The following is a 24,167-nucleotide window of genomic DNA, read 5'->3' on the forward strand; positions in this document are numbered from 1 at the left end:
ATTACACTTCTGCTAAATATGTCTTTTCCAGATAACGTATACGGCACGTGTTTTCCTTGCATAAAATGAAGGAAGATGAGCATTATCAAATATTGATTGGGACTCCAGTAAGATATACATAATATAAATACATGTACACTGTATGTTAGAATTAATTATTTGCATTGGTTGTCACACAAAATGATATATTCCTTTTCACTTTAAATATGTAACTGATCTTTTGAAAACAAATTTCCTTAAAAAAAACATTAAGTAAATAAAACTGAAAGCCCCCCCCCCCCCGAATTATACTTCTGAGTTAATAAAACTGTAATACTGAACAAAATACAATGTATTTAGTTGAATATATAATGTTATAGAGTTAAACAAAAAAGATTGTTATACATTTAAAAATTGATTCCTATATAAATCTATACTTTAAAAAGTCTAAAATTTCCAATGTTTTATTGAGCGGTCATTAAAAATAATCGATGTTTGACCACAGAATGAGATATATTGAACCGCTTATGTCACACTGTGGGCGGGATCAGCTAAATCTTATTTGCATTCCACTGGTGTTCGACAGACAGAATTTTCGGAACTTTGAAGCTTTTGCCACATTTGTGTTTCAGAGATAATGCTGCCTTCTTTGAATTTGCCCTGTTTTGAATTCACCCGCTTGTAACCAGGGCAGGATGTATGCGTGTATGTCAAAAAGAAATAAAAAATAAAAAATAAAAAAAAATAAATAAAAATAAATAAAAATAAAAAGAAAGGTATAACAAAACAAAAAAGTATTATTCACTAAGTTCTCGGGCAAAATGTATTTTGTTGACCCCTCACACTAAACTGCTTGGTTCTTGGGTTCGACAAAACGCATGTTGCCTCAAACCCAGTTAATAAATGTATAATATTCCCGAGAGTCCAACAAGCAAATGACTTAAGGTCAAGATCTAGTAAATGAAAGGTGCCTACAGATTTCTTAAACTTGAGAAATAAATTCCTTTAATAATGCTTTTTTATTTTAGCTTAGTCAAATAAGGTGTTTCGGGGCATAATTTGTAGGTAAACAAGACTAAAAATTGTATTTTAAACTGTTATTTTCAATGAGATATTGAGAAAATCATTTATGAATATGGGAGTTTTTTCCATATCAGACAAAGGAAATGTATCCAGATTGCCTACAGTCTGCCAGAAAACGGTAATGTATATGTTCTTAGCCTCTTCTTTAAAATAATGTTAAATTAAATATAGGTATCGGGATTACTTTTTACATGATTTCAAATTGAATTCCATGAAAATACTTTATTTTCTACACAATTCTATTGGAGACGTAAAGTACGGGAAAAAGAGAGTTTAAAATGATTATGACGTCATAATGGACCTAGCACCAAAAAGACAGTCTAAAGTCATTTACTAGATCTTGACCTTAATACCATGTTTCATATAATTTTGAGTGAAAGTTATTGGTATTTTCCTTTGATAAAATGTAGAGCTCAGGTATAACCTAAAATTATATGACAGTTTTGTTGTTAATCCAGCAAAATTTACACAGTTCCATTTTTGAATTGGATTAGAAATAAATGTTCAATAAGCCGTTGATACTTTTAGTTATGTGATAAAAAAATATTTAATTATTTTATGTATGCGTAAAATTAACCAAGCAGTGTCTTTATTTCGAAAAAGAACTTTTTGACCATATTTCCACCATAAAAAGCTTTATTGATGAGGTCATTTAACGGATCTGTTTTTTCATTTGAAAAGACACAGGCCTCTATTTTTTCTCTTTTTCAGTTTTGATATTGAGAAGACAGGTTTTTCGACAGTATATTACAAACGTATACAACAACCAAAAGTTTCTGAAGAGAATATAGCTCTACTGGTTTGTATTTATCATAAAGAAAAAAATCTAGGATATTGAAGTATAAGTGACTGAAAAATAAAATATGTACTGAACCATTTAATCTGAAACAACAAAAATTGACAGGTATTTGGTATAATATTGGTTCTATACAAAGACATTTTTAAACCTCGAGAGATCCGAACATAATATCACAATACAAGCAACGGTCTTGATGAACTAGCCAGATACAAGTGGTTGTAATTTGCTATTTTTAGAATTTAAAAATCTTTTTAGCATATCATCTCATATTCTTAATATTATCATATCATGATCAGTGGTACGATGAAATGGAAAGAGTCAATCAATATTTTCTAAATGCAAACAGAAAGAAGAACCTGTTTTATACACTAGATTTAAACGTTCATTGTTTTCGCAGGACCCTATAAATCAGCAAAAATACGTAAATTATTTTTTGGGGAATGTTTCATATAAAAAAAAATATATCTGGGTTGTGGGGGATTTTCGTTTATTTTGAATATATTGTTTTTGGTCTTGGAATTTCTCTGGTCATTGAATAAATTGATATTCAACTCCGGGATCGTTGTGCGCTTTTTGCCTGTGAGAGGTTTTTAGACACAGGGGAACAATTCTTACAATCCCCTGGTCTTGACCAGATTGACCCAAGTTAGCTGGATTATTAATATTCCTTCATTTCTCAAAATGACGTTCTAGTTTGAATCTACTCTTCCTAGGATATGTTCCCTTCCTGTCCATAGCGCATCACAGGTTATGGGGAGTGGTCCTAGCTGTTACCCAACCTGTATAAATGCAACCAGAAAGAGACAAAATCCAGCATACCACCCTTTATTAAATTAACACATACATTCTAATTATTTACAATTACTAAAGTTACACAATACACAATATAATAAACATTATAATAAATACGAAACATTTCTATCAGATTATAAAATATATTAACCCGTAAATACATTGAGGCATCTGAACATTTTAACCATCTTACAAAAATCGCGCAAGTCTATAACAAGAGGCCCATGGGCCACAACGCTCACCTGAGTCAATATGGCCCTGCTGTTCTTTGTCAGCAGATTTCTTCTTCTATATATTCATACGTAAAGCTTTGATCAACTGTTCTAGGCATAACCTATCCCCAGTTGCCATGTTTTGAATGAAATTGAATCTAAACTTTCTGAGGATGCTTCTATATTCATATAACTAATCATGGTTTTGCTGTTCTTGAAACGGAATTTTAAAGATGTCTGCCATCCTACCCTGGGGGGTAGGAAGGGAGGGGGGGGGTTCAAGATTTGAACAAACTTGAATATACACTACCTAAGGATGCTTCCATATCAATATGACTAATTGTGGCTTTGTTGTTCTTGAGAAGAAGATTTTTAAAGAATTTTCCTATATATTCCTATGTAAAACTTTGATCCCCCATTGTGGCCCCACCCTACTACTGGAGGATGCCTTGAACAAACTTGAATCTACAATACTTGGGGATGCTTCAATATCAAAATGACTAATCAAGGCTTTCCTGTTCTTGAAAAGATTTTAAAAGATTTTTCCTATTTATTCCTATGTAAAACTTTGATCCCCCATTGTGGTCCCACCCTACCCCCAGGGGTCATGATTTGAACAAACTTGAATCTACATTACCTGAGGATGATTCCATATCAAAATGACTAATTGTGGCTTTGATGTTCTTGAGAAGAAGATTTTTAAAGAATTTTCCTATATATTCCTATGTAAAACTTTGATCCCCAATTGTGGCCCCACCCTACCCCCGGGGGTCATGATTTGAACAAACTTAAATCTACACTACCTGAGGATGATTTCATATCAATATGACTAATTGTGGCTTTGTTGTTCTTGAGAAGAAGATTTTTAAAGAATTTTCCTATATATTCCTATGTAAAACTTTGATCCCCCATTGTGGCTCCACCCTACCCCCAGGGGTCATGATTTGAACAAACTTAAATCTACACTACCTGAGGATGATTCCATATCAATATGACTAATTGTGGCTTTGTTGTTCTTGAGAAGAAGATTTTTAAAGAATTTTCCTATATATTCCTATGTAAAACTTTGATCCCCCATTGTGGCCCCACCCTACCCCCGGGGGTCATGATTTGAACAAACTTAAATCTACATTACCTGAGGATGATTCCATATCAAAATGACTAATTGTGGCTTTGTTGTTCTTGAGAAGAAGATTTTTAAAGAATTTTCCTATATATTCCTATGTAAAACTTTGATCCCCTATTGTGGCCCCACCCTACCCCCGGGGGTCATGATTTGAACAAATTTAAATCTACACTACCTGAGGATGATTTCATATCAATATGACTAATTGTGGCTTTGTTGTTCTTGAGAAGAAGATTTTTAAAGAATTTTCCTATATATTCCTATGTAAAACTTTGATCCCCCATTGTGGCTCCACCCTACCCCCAGGGGTCATGATTTGAACAAACTTGAATCTACATTACCTGAGGATGATTCCATATCAAAATGACTAATTGTGGCTTTGTTGTTCTTGAGAAGAAGATTTTTAAAGAATTTTCCTATATATTCCTATGTAAAACTTTGATCCCCTATTGTGGCCCCACCCTACCCCCGGGGGTCATGATTTGAACAAACTTAAATCTACACTACCTGAGGATGATTCCATATCAATATGACTAATTGTGGCTTTGTTGTTCTTGAGAAGAAGATTTTTAAAGAATTTTCCTATATATTCCTATGTAAAACTTTGATCCCCTATTGTGGCCCCACCCTACCCCCGGGGGTCTTGATTTGAACAAACTTAAATCTACACTACCTGAGGATGATTTCATATCAATATGACTAATTGTGGCTTTGTTGTTCTTGAGAAGAAGATTTTTAAAGAATTTTCCTATATATTCCCATGTAAAACTTTGATCCCAAATTGTGGCCCCGTCCTACCCCCGGGGGTCATGATTTGAACAAACTTGAATCTACACTACCTGAAGATGATTTCATATCAATATGACTAATTGTGGCTTTGTTGTTCTTGAGAAGAAGATTTTTAAAGAATTTTCCTATATATTCCTATGTAAAACTTTGATCCCCCATTGTGGCCCCACCCAACCCCCGGGGGTCATGATTTGAACAAACTTGAGTCTACACTATGTAATGAAGGTTTCCTATAAGTTTCAACTTCTCTGGCCCAATGGTTCTTGAGAAGAAGATTTTTAAAAAAAGACACCAAATTTTCACTTATTCTTAATTATCTCCCCTTGGAAGAGGGCATGGCCCTTCATTTGAACAAACTTGAACCCCCTTCACTCAAGGATGCTTTGTGGCAAGTTTGGTTGAAAATGGCCCAGTGGTTCTGGAGAAGAAGTCGAAAATGTGAAAAAGTTTACAGACGGACGGACGGACGGACAGACGGACAGACGGACTACGGACAAAATGTGATCAGAAAAGCTCACTTGAGCTTTCAGCTCAGGTGAGCTAAAAATATCTTACCTGTATAAATGCAACCAGAAAGAGACAAAATCCAGCAGACCACCGGCTGGATATGTCTCACTGCGCTACATTTATATCCCCGTATATGCCCTGCATATTTGAGTATTTCTTCAAAATTTGCACTAATGACTTTCAATTTTGCTCTGAATTTAAGTTAATCTTATCCGACCTTAAACCCTCTTTTAATCTTTAATTGCACCTTAAAATTCCTGTTAAACTTTTTGCATAATCTTCACTTTTTATTTACTGTAGATAATTTATACAGATGCATGGCCTCTGCTCCCTCGCATCAACCTCTTTGATTGGTTACCCCCTTATTCTTGACCAAGCCAGCATCTTATAAACAAGTTCTTAATCTACAAACAAATAGCAAACCTCATGGAGCTTAATTATCAGCGGTGAAAAGTTCATCCTGCACTCCTGCCCAGCATCTGTTTTCTTCTATTTTTATCCTGCGCGATCGGCTAAACCTTAATACCGTTGCTACTTTACCCCCGAGATTCATAAATTCCACAATTTTCTATTTTTATGCACTTTTTGTTATGATAAATTCCCCCCACTAACAAAAATCTTGTCCCCAAGATTTGGTTTACCTATTATTAAAGGATTTTTATGTAATATCTCTATATTTTCAGATGACTTCAACACACACACAAAATCCAATATAAAATTAAACATGCATAAGAAGAAAATATTCACACACAATACGTTTATATAGTACGAAAACAATTACAATATATATCTATACAAAATTCACATGTATATCCAGATCGAATTGTGTACAATTTGCCTAGGCATTTTACCTGGGTGGAGTCGGCAACACTCCTTAGAATAGTTAAAAATACTCTGCAGGAGAAAATGGCAAACCAGAAACAATCACAAATTAAAACCTTTCAAGTTCAATAAGTACACTATTCGCTTAACCCAGAATAAAAAGTTACCACAAAATATCATTGTTGATGGATTAACACCTTTTGTTTTTCTCACAATAGAAAAAAAAAATAAGTTTGTCACTGTCTCGCAAGGTATGCACTCTTTTTCTCAATAAAACACTTCAGACATATTTTTGCATGGGACTTAAAAATATTGTTACTGTACATAATTAAACATGTCAAATCAATATTCAATTCAAACAACATCTGAAAACAATGTCAACCTTAAACATACAAGAAAACAATAAGTTGCAGAGGACTAATTTGAGGTAACAAAAAAATTCAAAAACCGTAAAATATCTTATTAAACATTTATCTTCAAAAATTTACACAAGCATTATATCAAAATAAAAAAATTGTTATCAACAATAAGAAAAAAACTAACAATCAATGATTTTGGGCATTACCTAGAAATAGTACGTACGATGCTCGAATAAATTGCTACTATTTTAAAGAAAGGAATATAATTTGTCATGACTTTTTTCCAAAATTTTAAAAATTATTTATTTCCCTGTGTTCTAAAAAACAGAAAAAACTTTGATAGGAACGTTTCAAACGAAAAATTTCAAATTCTCCTATTTTTTTTTTAAAAGAATTACTCTGTCAGCAGAGAAAATTCCTACCAAATTAGGTACTCTAATTAACAAGCTGTTGTTCGTAGCATAAAATTGTTAAGAAATGATTTGAGAGTCTCAAACTATGTGGTGAGTTTATTTAAAAATTAAGGTGTTCATGTGTATACGTTGTAATGTGTACTTGGTTGTCAGCTTTGAGTGGGTAATATATTAATGTGTTTACACGATGTATCTTGCATTAATTTTGAGTCATTTTTTTCATGCACTATGTTAGTTCAGAAAATTTATCGAAGTAGCTGTTACTTTCTTAATAACAAACACATGCAAAAAACAAATAGTCATACATGTATATGTAACCATTGCAACCGTAAAATTATCACATTTTTCTCCCTCATGTTTTTTTCTATTTAACTATCCGGTCATCGACATTTGTAACAAGAGAGGAAGAATTCTTCCATTCATTCCAGAATTTAATGGTAAGTTAGTTTATGGAACCAGAGCATAAAAAAAATCATTTGTTGATAATGTATTTCCTATTTAATAGTAGATCTCGCTCATTTAAGTCCGTGTAGGTCTAGAAAGGAGGAATGATTCCGCACTAAATTAGGAAGGATAAAGAATTTCGCCTAGAACTACCATATAACAGATGAAATGAAAGAAATGGAAAGAGCTGGACGTCCTGATAGAAGATCTATATGAATGATATGCATGAAAGAGATGGAAAAAAAAAAGAACTGGACGATCCGACAGAAGAAAGAAATGGATGTCATATATATAGAAGTTAAAGACAAAATCCTATCCATCCCATTACGATACCCTTCCTTTCTTTAACCTATTTTCTTAAGGCATTTTCCTTTGTCTTCAATTGTACTTTGATTTCGAAACTCTGTATTAGACCAACCAGTTGATCTTTGTTACCTGTGTTATTTCATATGCACTCTCTCTCTCTCCTTTTTCCATTTAGAATCTCCTTTTCCTTCGCCTTGTTGACGAATGATACAATTGTTTTAACAACTGAGAAATATTATTCGAAGGTTCCCAAGTAGGCTGTGACCCATCTGCCCATTTAACTAAATAATATCGTTTATTATTCATCCATTTTGATTTCAACAATTTTTCTACCGTATGCCACTCATCTTTTTGTGTCTGTTGTGTCTGTGCATTCTGATTATTTACATTATCTCGTCTTTGAGGATTGTGCGCTTGCGGCGGCGGACGATAATCTCTCGGGTCTTTATACAATCGCAATCTATTTGCATGCACAGACGCTTTTAGTTCCACATGGTCACTTGACCTTCTTTACCTAAATGAATGGTTCGGATTAACCTTAATTATATAATAAGGACCTTCCCATTTAGGCTCTAATTTGTGTTTTCTCCCTGGAGTTCGTTTCATGACTTTTAATAACACTTCATCTCTTATTTTGAATTGTGGTTCTTTTGTTTTCTTATCATATCGCTCTTTGTTTTTCTCTTGAACCTTACTCAAGTTTTTTCTTTGCAATTTCGTGTACTATTTTCACTTTGTTAATCAAACCATCAATGTACTCTTTTGGTGCTTTTTCCAGAACTTCCCTAGGGATTAATGAAATATCAATGGGTAAAGGCATCTCTTTCCCAAACAACATGTAATAGGGGGAATACCCTGTGGACTGAGTTGACGGACTCATTCTGAATGCCATCATAACACTGGGTAAAACATCTTCCCATGCATCCTGATTTTTCTGACAATACGCTCTGAGTGATTGAGCTAGTGTAGAATTGATTCGTTCGCATGCCACATTACTCTGTGGATGATACGAACTAGTGACGTGCCGAGTCACTTGAAATATTTTACACAAAGCTTGGACTACTTTTGACATAAAATATTGTCCCCTATCGCTGACTAACGTACGTGGAGCCCCGTATCTTGTAAATATTTCTTTGTATAACAAATGTGCAACCTCTGTTGCCTCTTGTGTTTTCATTGGTAGTGCCTCTGACCAATGTGACAATGAATCTGTAACCAACAAAATATACTGATACCTTTGCTTTGTTTTTGGCAAACCTCCCAATATATCCATATGCCATCGGGCAAATGTCCCTTCTACTGGTAATGGGTGCAATGGTGCGGTCCTACTTGCTGTATCTCGTTTTACCCTTTGACAAACATCACGTGACGTAACATAGTCATATACATTTTGATACATCCCTGGCCAAAAGTATTTTTGCTTAATTGCCAAATATGTTCTGTGTACCCCCAAGTGACAACCACCAGCTAATGAATCATGATAAGATTTCAAAACATCATTTCTCAAAGATTGGGGACAAGCCATTTGTTTGATAACTGCTTCCGGGTTTGATTTATTCTTTGACCTTGGTTGAAAAATATGAAACAAAATGTCATGTACCAATTCATATTGATTTGCTTCATACGGAATCGCTTTTGCCCTCTGGGTCATTCGGAAGTGTGCCATCTTGCAAATATTTATAGATATGTTTAAAATAGGGACACTTTTGTTGTTCTTGTTGAATTTGTTCAATTTGATTTTTATTTTGAGCTTGTTTTTCCCTTTCCGATAGAGTGTTATTTATTTCCAAGATATGTTGTTGATTATCATTTGGAAATATAAGTGTCACCTCTGTTATTTCATTCGGAATTACGTCATTATTTGCTTCTGAAGTGTTTGTTTCTTTTGAATAAGGCCTTCTAGACAATGCATCACAATTTTGATGTTTTATTCCTGGTCTATGTTTTACTTCAAAGGAATATTCTTGCAATTTTAATGCCCATCTTATTAATCTCGCATTAGTGTGTTTGATTGTCTTTAACCAAGTTAATGCTTTATGGTCGGTGTAGACAAGAAATTTGTTGTTTAACAAGTATACCCGAAAATGTGCTATTGCTGACACTAACGCGAGCATTTCTTGTTCAGTCACGGAGTATGCTTTTTCATATTTATTTAGTCGTATGCAATTACATGTTCTTTATTATCATCTCCCATCTGAGACAACACATATCCGATAGCCATTCCTGACGCGTCACATGACAAAATAAATGGCTTTTGAAAATCTGGATAGGCTAAAACTGGTGTTGTTGTTAAAGCTTGTTTAAGTGTATCAAAAGCAATTTGACAATCTTTGGTCCATTTTAAAGGAGTATCTTTTGTTAATAACCTGTTTAAAGGTAGTGCAATTTTTGAATACCCTTTTACAAATTTCCGATAATAATTTGCCAATCCCAGAAAACTGCGGATATCATGTTGATTTTGTGGTAATGGAAATGATTGAACCGCGTCAACTTTTGAAGGGTCAACTTTTATTCCTTCTGTAGATATTATATGACCTAGATATGTGAAATCTGGTTTTGCAAATGAACACTTTTTTGGTTTTAAAGTCAAGTTTGCTTGTCGTAAACGATCAAAAACCAAATTAAGATGTTTCAAATGACTTTCAAAAGTATCTGACCATACAATGATGTCATCGATGTAAACCAAACAATGTTTCCACATAAGACCTTTTAGAACCATATTCATGAGCATTTGAAAAGTTGCTGGGGCATTGACAAGACCAAAAGGCATTCTTTTGAATTGGTATAAATTATCATTCGTAATGAATGCAGTTTTATGTTTTGTTTTTTCATCAAGTGCGACTTGCCAATAACCAGAAGCCAAATCCAAAGTAGAAAATATGTTTGCTTTGTTTTGTCTAATTGCATCAAAAACATCGTCCAGTCGCACTGTTGGAAATGTTTGAACAGGAGTCACTGCGTTTAATTTTCGATAATCTATTGCAAATCTGTATTCATTGTTTGGCTTTTTTACTAAAACCACTGGTGACGCGTATGATGAAGTACTTTCTTCAATTATGTCATATTTGAGCATTTCATTTATTTGTTTTTCAATTTCTTTCTTAGCTTTTGAAGACGTCCGATATGGTTGTGATTTGATTGGTTTATCATCTTCAGTGATAATTGAATGACGATAAACATTACACTTGCCCAATTCTGATAAATTGTTTGCAAAGACATCACTGTTTTTGGTTATAAATATTTGAAAAATTTCTTTTTCTTTGTCAGATAGAATGGAAGATGATAAATCAAGAGGTACCGATTTGTATTTTGAGGTCACCTTTGCGTTTTGTTGATCCAAAGAAAATATATTCGCGTCATCAATGGGATTCACCGATGCTGTGATTGTTCCAGCCGGAATATTTATCTGTTCATTAGAAGTATTTGTGACCTGCATAAACACTTGTCTAGGTTTATTTATAACCACACATTTTGCAACCGCGATACCCGTTCGTTTACTAGCTTTTGGTTCTAATAGCACCGTGGCTTTGTTTTTAGTGCGCGATAATCTAACAGGAATGTTTATCATAGAGTCTGGCGGAATGACCATTGATCTGACAGCTCTTGCCAACCCCGTCTTACAATTGATAACATTGATATGAGCTGAAAATTCTTGCAAGTGCAAAGTTCTTGAGCCCCAATCTAAACATGCTTTTTGTTGTTTCATGAAATCAGTTCCCAGAATGACCGGATGGCACAATGCCTCAATAATATGGAAAGTATGTTTTACATTTAGACCTCCAATTTTGATTTGTAAGTCAACTTTTCCATTTACTGGATGGGATGTTCCACCTGCCCCAGTTATATTGGAAATTTCTGAAACTTTTATTTGCTTTCTCTGAGTTTTCAATTTTCTCAAAACTTGTGAATTGATAGCAGAAATAGAGGATCCGGTATCTAAAAGAGCATTGAATTTGGAATGCTGAATGTAAACAGGGACATAACATTTATCTGCAAAACTGACCAAAGCATCCACTGCTTCACTATTGTGATTGGTTTTAGCGTTACAAGTAACTCTTTCATTTGTTTGCTTGTTTTGCAATTTGTTAGAGACAGTCGCGAATTCTTGTTTGCGTTTCCGTGTCTGTGTACATGCTCTTGAAAAATGACCTATTCTCTGACAATTGTAGCACACAGCATTCTTAGCTGGACACGTGGTCCTATTCATGCACATTCCCAAACAACATTTACATGTACATGTGGGAAAACTCATGCGTTGCAGTGGTAAATTAGTATGATTGTTAGTAGACCTACTCTGCACATTAGTAAACATATTTTGTCTTGGAACCCGATATCTTTGTGGTTGCCGAGTTTGTGAGGCATATTCTCTATTGTATCGCGTGCGCTGTTTCTGCATTATTGTGTCTTTTTGCGGCATGGGTGGAAGTGTAGGCACGAATTGTTGTTGGTGTTGCGCATATTGTGATTGTGCGTAATATTGCTGCGGTAAATTTTGATTGACAGCATTGATTTCTGGTTTAAGAATTTTATCTTGTATATTGTTGATTTCTGCCAATAAATTTTCGTAAGTTTCTAAAGTATCTATATGAGATGGTTGAGATTTCTCTGCCAACAAAGCAATTTGCCTTACTTTTTCCATTGTTTTAGGATTTTGTGTTACTACAAAAGTTTTGATATTATTCCTTAACCCGTTCATAGCAACAGATAATAAGACATTTTCCGGAATATTTTTGATTGAAGCAGTTTTGATAAGTCTAGTTAAAAAATCTTCTACTGATTCTGTAACATTTTGTTTCATTTGCAACACTGACAAATCTAAAAAATTGCCAAACTCTGTGAATCTTTCCTGAAACAATGTTAAGGTATCTGAATTTGACTTTTGTTCAAAAGGTAGAGAATCATATCATACTTTTGCATGCCCTTGTAAATGAAAGGGAAACGCATCAACAATCTTGCTATCAGTTAAATCATGAAATCTTGCCCATTGAAAAAAATTTGTCAACCATATAACAACATTTTGTGTACCGTCACCTTTAAATTTTTCTAGTTTTATAGAAGTGGACATTTTTGAAAAAAAAAAATGATGTCCTACCTGTCCTATCTTTATTTTAAAAGTCTTGAAGCAAAAATATCCGTTCCCCAAAAGAAGAGTCACTTGCATGTGTCGGACACCCCGCTCCAGCACTGCAGCATCGGAATTGTCTCAAAAGTTTGATAGTTCGTGTTCCTGGTTTCGAGAGGACTGAACGGTATTTGGAAACGCGCGACAAACATGGGAGCCCGCAACCTGCGAAACTGGCTTCTCTATCTCTACCTCTTGGTCCTGTCCAAGGTGTATCTGGTCCTCTTACCCCGGGTGTGTCTGGTTTTCTGGGAAAAGATTGTCTATTTTGTCGTCTGATGGCTCTGGTGTTTCGTAGGCAAGATTGAATTTAAGCTCTGATCCTCATCTTTGCGTAATTATATGTTCAATCAACGACTAAAATCCTGGCCCATTAAGCGTCGTGCGCCTCATAGAAATGCCTCGGGTTTCTCTGTTTGAAATAGACTTTCTTTGTAAATCGTGGACTTCCAGGCCCTGGTCAGGCGTTGATGACTCCTCGTTTATTCTCGTCAGCACTCGATTTATATGTTTGAGTCAAATATGAAATTTTAAAGTCCAATTCTCGTTGAATGAAAACATCTGGGGAAGAAAATGGCGTTAGTTCAATCAATCGTTGCAAATGTTTTATTCGCCTAAAGACACTGGCTTCCATATAATTGTGACTCTCAACAGTCCCGTTTTTCCGAAACGTAATATCACAACCCCATTTCTCCACCACTTTTCATATAAAAAAAAATATATCTGGGTTGTGGGGGATTTTCGTTTATTTTGAATATATTGTTTTTGGTCTTGGAATTTCTCTGGTCATTGAATAAATTGATATTCAACTCCGGGATCGTTGTGCGCTTTTTGCCTGTGAGAGGTTTTTAGACACAGGGGAACAATTCTTACAATCCCCTGGTCTTGACCAGATTGACCCAAGTTAGCTGGATTATTAATATTCCTTCATTTCTCAAAATGACGTTCTAGTTTGAATCTACTCTTCCTAGGATATGTTCCCTTCCTGTCCATAGCGCATCACAGGTTATGGGGAGTGGTCCTAGCTGTTACCCAACCTGTATAAATGCAACCAGAAAGAGACAAAATCCAGCATACCACCCTTTATTAAATTAACACATACATTCTAATTATTTACAATTACTAAAGTTACACAATACACAATATAATAAACATAATAAATACGAAACATTTCTATCAGATTATAAAATATATTAACCCGTAAATACATTAAGCCATCTGAACATTTTAACCATCTTACAAAAATCGCGCAAGTCTATAACAAGAGGCCCATGGGCCACAACGCTCACCTGAGTCAATATGGCCCTGCTGTTCTTTGTCAGCAGATTTCTTCTTCTATATATTCATACGTAAAGCTTTGATCAACTGTTCTAGGCATAACCTATCCCCAGTTGCCATGTTTTGAATGAAATTGAATCTAAACTTTCTGAGGATGCTTCTATATTCATATAACTAATCATGGTTTTGCTGTTCTTGAAACGGAATTTTAAAGATGTCTGCCATCCTACCCTGGGGGGTAGGAAGGGAGGGGGGTTTCAAGATTTGAACAAACTTGAATATACACTACCTAAGGATGCTTCCATATCAATATGACTAATTATGGCTTTGTTGTTCTTGAGAAGAAGATTTTTTAAGATATTTCTTATATATATTCTTTTGTTAAACTTTGATCCCCGATTATGGCCCCACCCTACTACTGGAGGATGCCTTGAACAAACTTGAATCTACAATACTTGGGGATGCTTCAATATCAAAATGACTAATCAAGGCTTTCCTGTTCTTGAAAAGATTTTAAAAGATTTTTCCTATGTATTCCTATGTAAAACTTTGATCCCCCATTGTGGCTCCACCCTACCCCCAGGGGTCATGATTTGAACAAACTTGAATCTACACTACCTGAGGATGATTCCATATCAATATGACTAATTGTGGCTTTGTTGTTCTTGAGAAGAAGATTTTTAAAGAATTTTCCTATATATTCCTATGTAAAACTTTGATCCCCCATTGTGGCCCCACCCTACCCCCGGGGGTCATGATTTGAACAAACTTAAATCTACATTACCTGAGGATGATTTCATATCAAAATGACTAATTGTGGCTTTGTTGTTCTTGAGAAGAAGATTTTTAAAGAATTTTCCTAAATATTCCTATGTAAAACTTTGATCCCCTATTGTGGCCCCACCCTACCCCCGGGGGTCATGATTTGAACAAATTTAAATCTACACTACCTGAGGATGATTTCATATCAAAATGACTAATTGTGGCTTTGTTGTTCTTGAGAAGAAGATTTTTAAAGAATTTTCCTATATATTCCTATGTAAAACTTTGATCCCCAATTGTGGCCCCACCCTACCCCCGGGGGTCATGATTTGAACAAACTTAAATCTACACTACCTGAGGATGATTTCATATCATAATGACTAATTGTGGCTTTGTTGTTCTTGAGAAGAAGATTTTTAAAGAATTTTCCTATATATTCCTATGTAAAACTTTGATCCCCCATTGTGGCCCCACCCAACCCCCGGGGGTCATGATTTGAACAAACTTGAGTCTACACTATGTAATGAAGGTTTCCTATTAGTTTCAACTTCTCTGGCCCAATGGTTCTTGAGAAGAAGATTTTTAAAAAAAGACACCAAATTTTCACTTATTCTTAATTATCTCCCCTTGGAAGAGGGCATGGCCCTTCATTTGAACAAACTTGAACCCCCTTCACCCAAGGATGCTTTGTGGCAAGTTTGGTTGAAAATGGCCCAGTGGTTCTGGAGAAGAAGTCGAAAATGTGAAAAGTTTACAGACGGACGGACGGACGGACAGACGGACAGACGGACTACGGACAAAATGTGATCAGAAAAGCTCACTTGAGCTTTCAGCTCAGGTGAGCTAAAAATATCTTACCTGTATAAATGCAACCAGAAAGAGACAAAATCCAGCAGACCACCGGCTGGATATGTCTCACTGCGCTACATTTATATCCCCGTATATGCCCTGCATATTTGAGTATTTCTTCAAAATTTGCACTAATGACTTTCAATTTTGCTCTGAATTTAAGTTAATCTTATCCGACCTTAAACCCTCTTTTAATCTTTAATTGCACCTTAAAATTCCTGTTAAACTTTTTGCATAATCTTCACTTTTTATTTACTGTAGATAATTTATACAGATGCATGGCCTCTGCTCCCTCGCATCAACCTCTTTGATTGGTTACCCCCTTATTCTTGACCAAGCCAGCATCTTATAAACAAGTTCTTAATCTACAAACAAATAGCAAACCTCATGGAGCTTAATTATCAGCGGTGAAAAGTTCATCCTGCACTCCTGCCCAGCATCTGTTTTCTTCTATTTTTATCCTGCGCGATCGGCTAAACCTTAATACCGTTGCTACTTTACCCCCGAGATTCATAAATTCCACAATTTTCTATTTTTATGCACTTTTTGTTATGATAAATGTACAATGTACTTAATATTGCGTGTGTTCAAATTACTATATTATGAGGGGTACCTGTAAAGTGCGAAACGAAATAGAAACGAAACGAAATCCACCGAAACGAAACAAAACGAAACGAAATCAAAACGAGACCTACCGAAACGAAACAAAACTATCAAAATATTTTTTCAAATCAAGGTATGTCATTCTATATTATGTGTAACTGCATATGGATTATTTTTCTTCATATGAAATTTATATAGTTCAAGCTCGTGTTAATATAATATTTAAACACCGACAAATGCTCCCTTCTCTGGTGATGTATTTACTCATATAACATACATGCATATATATATATATGTATACTGTAAATCAACTGCCAGCTACAAATATGCGCCAGCATACTATTTAATTTCAAAATACTAATTTCAAAATGTGCGTAATATTCTCTAATTTTTATGTCACTCTTATTTTTAGCTCTTAATTATCTAAATACAACAAATTTCTCAAAATTTATGTGTTACATTTATGGATCGAAATAAAGTTACTGTACTGTTGTATTGCGAATGTCTTTAAACATAACTTGCCAAAAAAAAAAAACAAAAAAAACAAACAAACAAACAAATAAACAAACAAAACAAAAGAAACATGTACACATTGTGTTAAATGAAAAAAAGTGCATTACTGTTATTTATACATATGTGATCAATTATACATATCCTAATTATTATTATACTTTTGATTATTGTCGGGTTCAGCTTTTTTGAGAGGTAGTTCCGAGAAGGACCCCCCTCCCCTGGTGGTTTCAAGGCCTTGTTTTCGTTGCATGGTTTATTAGATAAAAAATAAAATTTTACAGGTACCACAAAACAACCTCGTTGTTACAAAATATTGCGAGCGGGAGTATGTGTATTTGGGAGAGAAAAAAAGTGGCAACATGCATATTTTTATTTGCAAAACGTCTGTTTAAGGCAAAAATTCCCATACTTGAAAAAAGATATGTTAGTTATTTCTAAAGAGTCGGTATTAATTATTACCGGAGGAGGTAAAAACAAAGTTGCTCACCATTGGAGTTGATGTTTAAGGAGGAAAAATGTTAAAATTTGATGAGAACGTTATCGCTTTGATACTTATTTTTGGTAAAATGATTTTGAATAAAAGAAGGGGGTCGATAGCTCTTATTCATTTACATTAAAATTAAAATTATAATAATTAGTAGTCAAGAGAGAGAGAGAGAGAGAGAGAGAGAGAGAGAGAGAGAGAGAGAGAGAGATGTGAAATTATATGCAAAAGCTCGGTCATCAGAAAGTCTTATCACTGAGCCTTTCTATTGGTATTTTATTGTTCAAATGATTGATAAAAATTTGAATTTGAATTTCGATAAATGTATGCTTTGAATTTAATTTAAATTTGATGATGCAATTTTACCGTATTCTTTCTTCAAAAATTGTTTATCCTCCGCTTTTAATTTACTGTTTATGATAGTGCGTGATCTGATATAGTTTGGTGATGGACAAAAGCAGACCAAGAATCGCCAGGTCTTAAAATCTGATTTTGCGTATACAAGTTTACATACAAATGGATTGTATAACAAGAACCCGAAAGTGATAACTTGGGTTATATATATAGGCTCAGTCTAATGTGTTTGTTTTGCACTAAAATGGGCAATATCTATTTAAAAGTGTAATCCATACTTACAAATGCATGCCCACGTTTAGAATCGCGCAAAATCTTTTTTATCTTTCACTGCATATCAAAAGAGACTCGATACTTCTAAAATATAAACAACATAATATATTTTAAATCATAATGGTTATATATATATATTTAATTTTGCTCGATTTTATTTAATTTTTTGTTCCTGTAGTTTTCGTTTCGGTAGGTTTCGTTTTGATTTCGTTTCGTTTTGTATCATTTCGGTAGATTTTGTTTCGTTTCGGTAGATTTTGTTTCGTTTCGGTAGATTTCGTTTCGTTTCATTTCGTTTCTATTTCGTTTCGCATTTTACAGGCACCCTTTTATGAGACTTAGAAATGAGACAGACTATTTGATCCTCCCCCTTAAATAATTCGGTCAGGAAGGCTTATTTTCCAACTTACATATAGTGCAAAAAGTACACCTGCTAAGTGTATTTAATGTAATATGTCAAGTCAAGGTAGTTATTTCAGAATGGAACATGCATATAAACGTCCAACGTTCAAATATACAGTACATATACAGTAAAACTAGAATATGATGAATTAGGAAAAAGCAAATTTAACGCTATGACTAATTTTGATTTATGTCCTGCCAAAGTCCTCATATAAACTTCATGAAAAATAATGATGTATAACAAAATGGGATATAGCAATTTTACAATTATAACTAATAATTTTTATCAATATTAACATATTTTCTCTCATAGTAGGTTTTCTTTTGAATTTGTAACCATTTACAAGTACAACACGAAGAATAAATAAATGCATCACACGTCATATCCCTTATTAGCAGACCTATTTTTGTATTCATATGAAGCAGAATGTATGAGTTACAGATTAATTTGGATTTATTCAAGAAAAGGGTCATCCATCTAGAAGTATTGCGGTTATCGCATACTTCATTTACATGACCTTTTGTTTGATACATTCTTCATTTCTTAAAATGTTTGATGTTACATATCTTGGACTTTATTCCTACCAACATTTGATTATGATTATTAGGTAAGTATCTATATCATACATTTGCAAACTTTTTCTATCAAATTACTTAGCTTTTGGATGTACATTTTTTTTAATTTAAGGTACATTTAAGAGAGAAAATTAATTTTGAATTTCAAAATTATGTATTACTTACAACTGATGTACTGAACTCCAACTGAAAAATCCGTCAATTCTTATTCAATTCTTATTTGTCTATGTCTAATAGAATTCCAGTTTTGAATTATTTTACAGGTATTTGACAGGTTACATATAATGGGAGTGACAGCATTATACACAGGAGCTAGCAGAATAATCGATGAAGTTGGAAAACATAATGATGATGAGATTGTTGACTTCATACATAATGGTGGAACAATAAGACTTTTTGGGGGACAATATCAATATACATGCAGGCGTAAAACATGAGCGTCTTAACCATCATAATAACATGCTAAACTGGTTTGCATCTGCTTTTATTACACAAAGTAACCCATTTTCAGAGCTTAATAACCAGCCTCAGGGTCAAGCTAAAGATCTTCCTATTGAAGCTTTTCACCCAAAAGAAACAGATGACAAAATCCTGAAAAGTGATTATGGTGTTCATATATGCCAAATTGCTACGGAATTTTGTCCCTATTTATAATTCTTGCATGGAAATGCAAAAGACATTATAAAAGGGGAGTACACAGACACACTACAACAGAAAAACTTGGTTGTTCCATTTCCAACACTCCGAGTGCCACCAGTTGTAACGTTTTGGGTTTTATAAGTAAATTTAAATAAATTCGCTGCCACCAATTGTAACGTGTAATTTTACATCAACTCGGTACCTATGAGGCATGTTACAATTGTTGGGTTCGAAGGTACCTAGTTTTAATAAAGGAAAGAAATATATGTAAACAGTTAATACATATTTATTATAGCATCAGTACATATATTTATTATAGCATCAAAGACAATAAAGTTCAATAAATATTTAAAATGTCTCTTCAACATTTAGTATACTGCCGAACTTCCACGGAGCTCGGTGTTCGGTGCTACTCGGTTTCCGGTGCTACTAGGTGTTCTGTACTATTTCTCGATTTCCGGAGCTTCAAGATGTTCGGTGCTATCTGCTGCTACTACTAAGTATAACTATACAGGCACAATCAGGAACTCTGATACTGTAATCAGAACTATATCTGAAATCCAAATATCTACTTCTTAATAACAAGAAGTCCACCCCCATCCTATGCTAGCATGTCATGCGTAGATAGGAAAGTTCTTGTGCTAATGCCAACCATCATTTATAACCTATGCAACTTAGAATATACTACTCGGTGCTCGGTGCGACCAGGTGCACGGTGCTACCCGGTGCTCGGTGCCGCCGGTACCAAACTGCACCGTAAATTAACTTTAGCTAAATCTCAATAAGAACGGAATTAATTATTCTAAACTTGCACAGTCGAAAATACTAAAATTTATTCTAATGATTTAAGAAACAAACTTTGGCTCAGAATCTCACACCGAGTAGTCAATATCTGAATACTTTAAGCTAATAAAAATTAGGCTAAGAAGGTTTTAACTTTTTCTAACTTATCTAAGATATGAATTTACCTTAAACTTTTCTGGCACCGACCAACACCGACTTTTGCTTTATTTTTTTGGAGGAGATCTGACGACGCCGTTTCGAATTTGCTGCTTTTGTACTGTGACGCAGTGATGCTGCGACTACGTCATTTGTGAAATGTAAAACTCCAAAAACAATACTTTTATCAATAAACTAGGATAAACCAACCTACTATTAATACTCCAAAAGATCTATTTTATATATCTATAATTTTATAATTATTTTTAAGCTTATTATTTCTAGAGTTATATATCAAGAAACCACTCGTCTGCTAACAATCCGGATATATTCATCTCTACCAGTTTCCGCAATTATTGAATCTAATGCATTTCCAGTTGTCATATAACGAAATCCCGGTAATAAATAAATCTTTTGATGCTTAGTTCTACAAGACATAATAATTTTAAGAGACACTCTTCTAGAATAGACAAAGTGGAAATATATACTACAGGTAAACGTAATCCGCGTAATCAAAATGAAACACTGACATTTGTTGTTCCAAGTGTAAACATGCATCTTTAGTTCTATAACGAAAACATAACTAAGAAACATACATTCTAAACAACACTAAAGGTTTGCTATGTAGGCGAAACAATGACAACTAGATTTCCTGAATTGTCTAGAATCTCGAAAGTTTTCTCTTCCACATTGATTGATGAACATGTTCAACAAAAGGTAACAAAGCTAAATTATGCTGAAATATTTTTTTAAACTGATGACTGTTTAGTTTAGTAATGTTCCTGTGCTTCAGTTACATATTTTGATTTAATTCATGTTTGTTTTCAGAGTTACAGATTAACTTGGATTTATTCAAGAAAAGGGTCATCCATCTAGGAGTATTGCGGTTATTGCATACTTCATTTACATGACCTTTTGTTTGATACATTGATACATTCATTTCTTAAAGTGTTTGATGTTACATATCTTGGACTTTATTCCTACCAACATTTGATTATGATTATTAGGTAAGTATCTATATCATACATTTGCAAACTTTTCTATCAAATCACTTAGCTTTTGGATGTACATTTTTTTTAAAATTTAAGGTACATTTAAGAGAGACAATTAATTTTGAATTTCAAAATTATGTATTACTTACAACTGATGTACTGAACTCCAACTGAAAAATCCGTCAATTCTTATTTGTCTATGTCTGATAGAATTCCAGTTTTGAATTATTTTACAGGTATTTGACAGGTTACATATAATGGGAGTGACAGCATTATACACAGGAGCTAGCAGAATAATCGATGAAGTTGGAAAACATAATGATGATGAGATTGTTGACTTCATACATAACGGTGGAACAATAAGACTTTTTGGGGGACAATATCAATATACATGTAGGCGTAAAACATGAGCGTCTTAACCATCATAATAACATGCTAAACTGGTTTGCATCTGCTTTTATTACACAAAGTAACCCATTTTCAGAGCTTAATAACCAGCCTCAGGGTCAAGCTAAAGATCTTCCTATTGAAGCTTTTCACCCAAAAGAAACAGATGACAAAATCCTAAAATGTGATTATGGTGTTAATATTTGCCAAATTGCTACGGAATTTTGTCCCTATTTATAATTCTTGCATGGAAATGCAAAAGACATTATAAAAGGGGAGTACACAGACACACTACAACAGAAAAACTTGGTTGTTCCATTTCCAACACTCCCACTAAATGAACAAAAGCAGAAGTAGTTGATATTTTGAACAACTACGAGTCAACCCTATTGGAAATTTTCACTGCTGCAGAACAGGATGTCCCCAATGTTCACATTGGAGGGGACCAACTAACGCGGGAAAGATTTTCTGGTGCAAAAGGCCTACAAAATGGAGGAGCTACACCGCGGTAGAGATTTGATCATCTGTATCCTTTTTCATTTGAATTGTGGCACACAGGCATTAACTTTTTAACTTTGATATTTGAAGTGTTATTTTCACCAAATTCATTTGCAAAATGGACCTTGAATGCTGCTAAAATAAAACTTTCAAGAAAAACTGTACATGAAGATGTGGGAAATCCCTTTGACCATGATAAAGATTTCTTTATTTCATTCCTAAAAAGTTATGTTGTAAAAGTGCTCTGTGATTTCTTTGGGATGGAGTGGCCTGAAGATATTCCAAAAAAGAAATCTTCCTCCTGAGATGGACAATGAACAACAAAGCGATTGGCTGCAAAATAAATCGGATGAATTTATTAACCACTATGTACTAGCCATTTCTACCGATGCATCTGGTGATTGCACCATCACTAGGTTGATTGATTGTATGTTGTTTTGCGTCCCGTTCGAGAATTTTCACTCATATAGAGACGTCACCATATACCGGTGAAAGGCTTCAAATTTAGACCTTTACTCGGCTCTCAGGGCCATTGAGCAGTGAGGGTTCTTTATCTTGCCAATGCCTACCGTGACACGGGGCCTCTGTTTTTAAGGTCTCATCCGAAGGACCCACAACTTTCACTTCAAAGTGTCAAGCGCTTGACAGGAACAGTTGCTACCTATTTTTTTATCGACTTAAGTCAGTCGCTGCCGTGATACGAACACACAACCTTCCGACCACGTAGCGAGCCTTCTACCGACTGAGCTACCGTTACGGCAAACCATCACTAGAAATGTTTCAAATATCACCCCACTCCAAGTGAAACTTCCAGATGGAAATACAGTAGTTATCATTGTTACACGTATTGTAAAAAACCAGGGAAGTGGAAACATCCCATGATAGACTTAAATATTACGCACATACTGTACTTCAACTTGGACTCTTATTCATTCAGTTTTTAGATGTTTGTAAAGTACCAGACAAAGAATGATTACAACCTTTAAATTTATGATGAGAACTTTGAAAGCTTTTTACAACAGAAGCAAATAAGCATAGGAAATATTGATATTTCTATGCTATCAGCAATCTACATACTGTCTCTAGGGAGTCCATCAGAGCTTCTTTGGACTCTTTGTCAATACAACAGGCAAAATGGATGGGAATATTCCTGCAGATCTATAAATGAAATTCGAAGGTCGAAAAAACATTTATAAACATTCTGGTCCATTCAGTATTTAACTTAAGGATTTATGATCAAGAAGTCAAAGTGCTTGTCAGGACTTACGCAAATATGCAAAAATTTTGATGAGACCAGTAAAGCCATTATCAGAAGTAAGAGACACAAAATGAAGGATGCCAATCTGAAGAATTAAAAATTCTAAAAGATTTAAGGGCAGTTAGACCATTTCAGTGTGTCTTGGGACAGGACCTTGAGAAATTTAACACTATTAGTGCTCCATCTGATGTCTTGACTCTGATCACTTTGATGCCTGGATTAAACATCATCAAAATGAACTGACCTTTAAACCAGGAAAATAAAGTGTAAATAAAATATGATAAATTTTAATTGTATTAAATGTCAATAAGGAACGTATACAGTATAATGCACATGTACATCCTAATACATGTGAATTCTCGTAATCAGTACTGTTTATATACAACTTACCCCAGTTCAGCATAATTATACATATTTGTATGTATTATTGAACATGTGTCACACAATTCAAATGGATTATTTTACATTAAAATAAACAGTCTGTTTCTTAAAAGTAAGTAGTGGATAATATTAAACAGATTGATGACATATCAATGAAATTATTTGTATGTTAATCAAAACATAATTGTATGCCTTCAGCACATTAATGTTTTCCAAAATATTCTCA

The sequence above is a fragment of the Saccostrea echinata genome, unplaced genomic scaffold (assembly GCF_033153115.1).
Source record: "Saccostrea echinata isolate AGI-Se365-2 ecotype Australia unplaced genomic scaffold, CSIRO_AGI_Sech_v1 ptg000084l, whole genome shotgun sequence".
Lineage (NCBI taxonomy): Eukaryota > Metazoa > Mollusca > Bivalvia > Ostreida > Ostreidae > Saccostrea > Saccostrea echinata.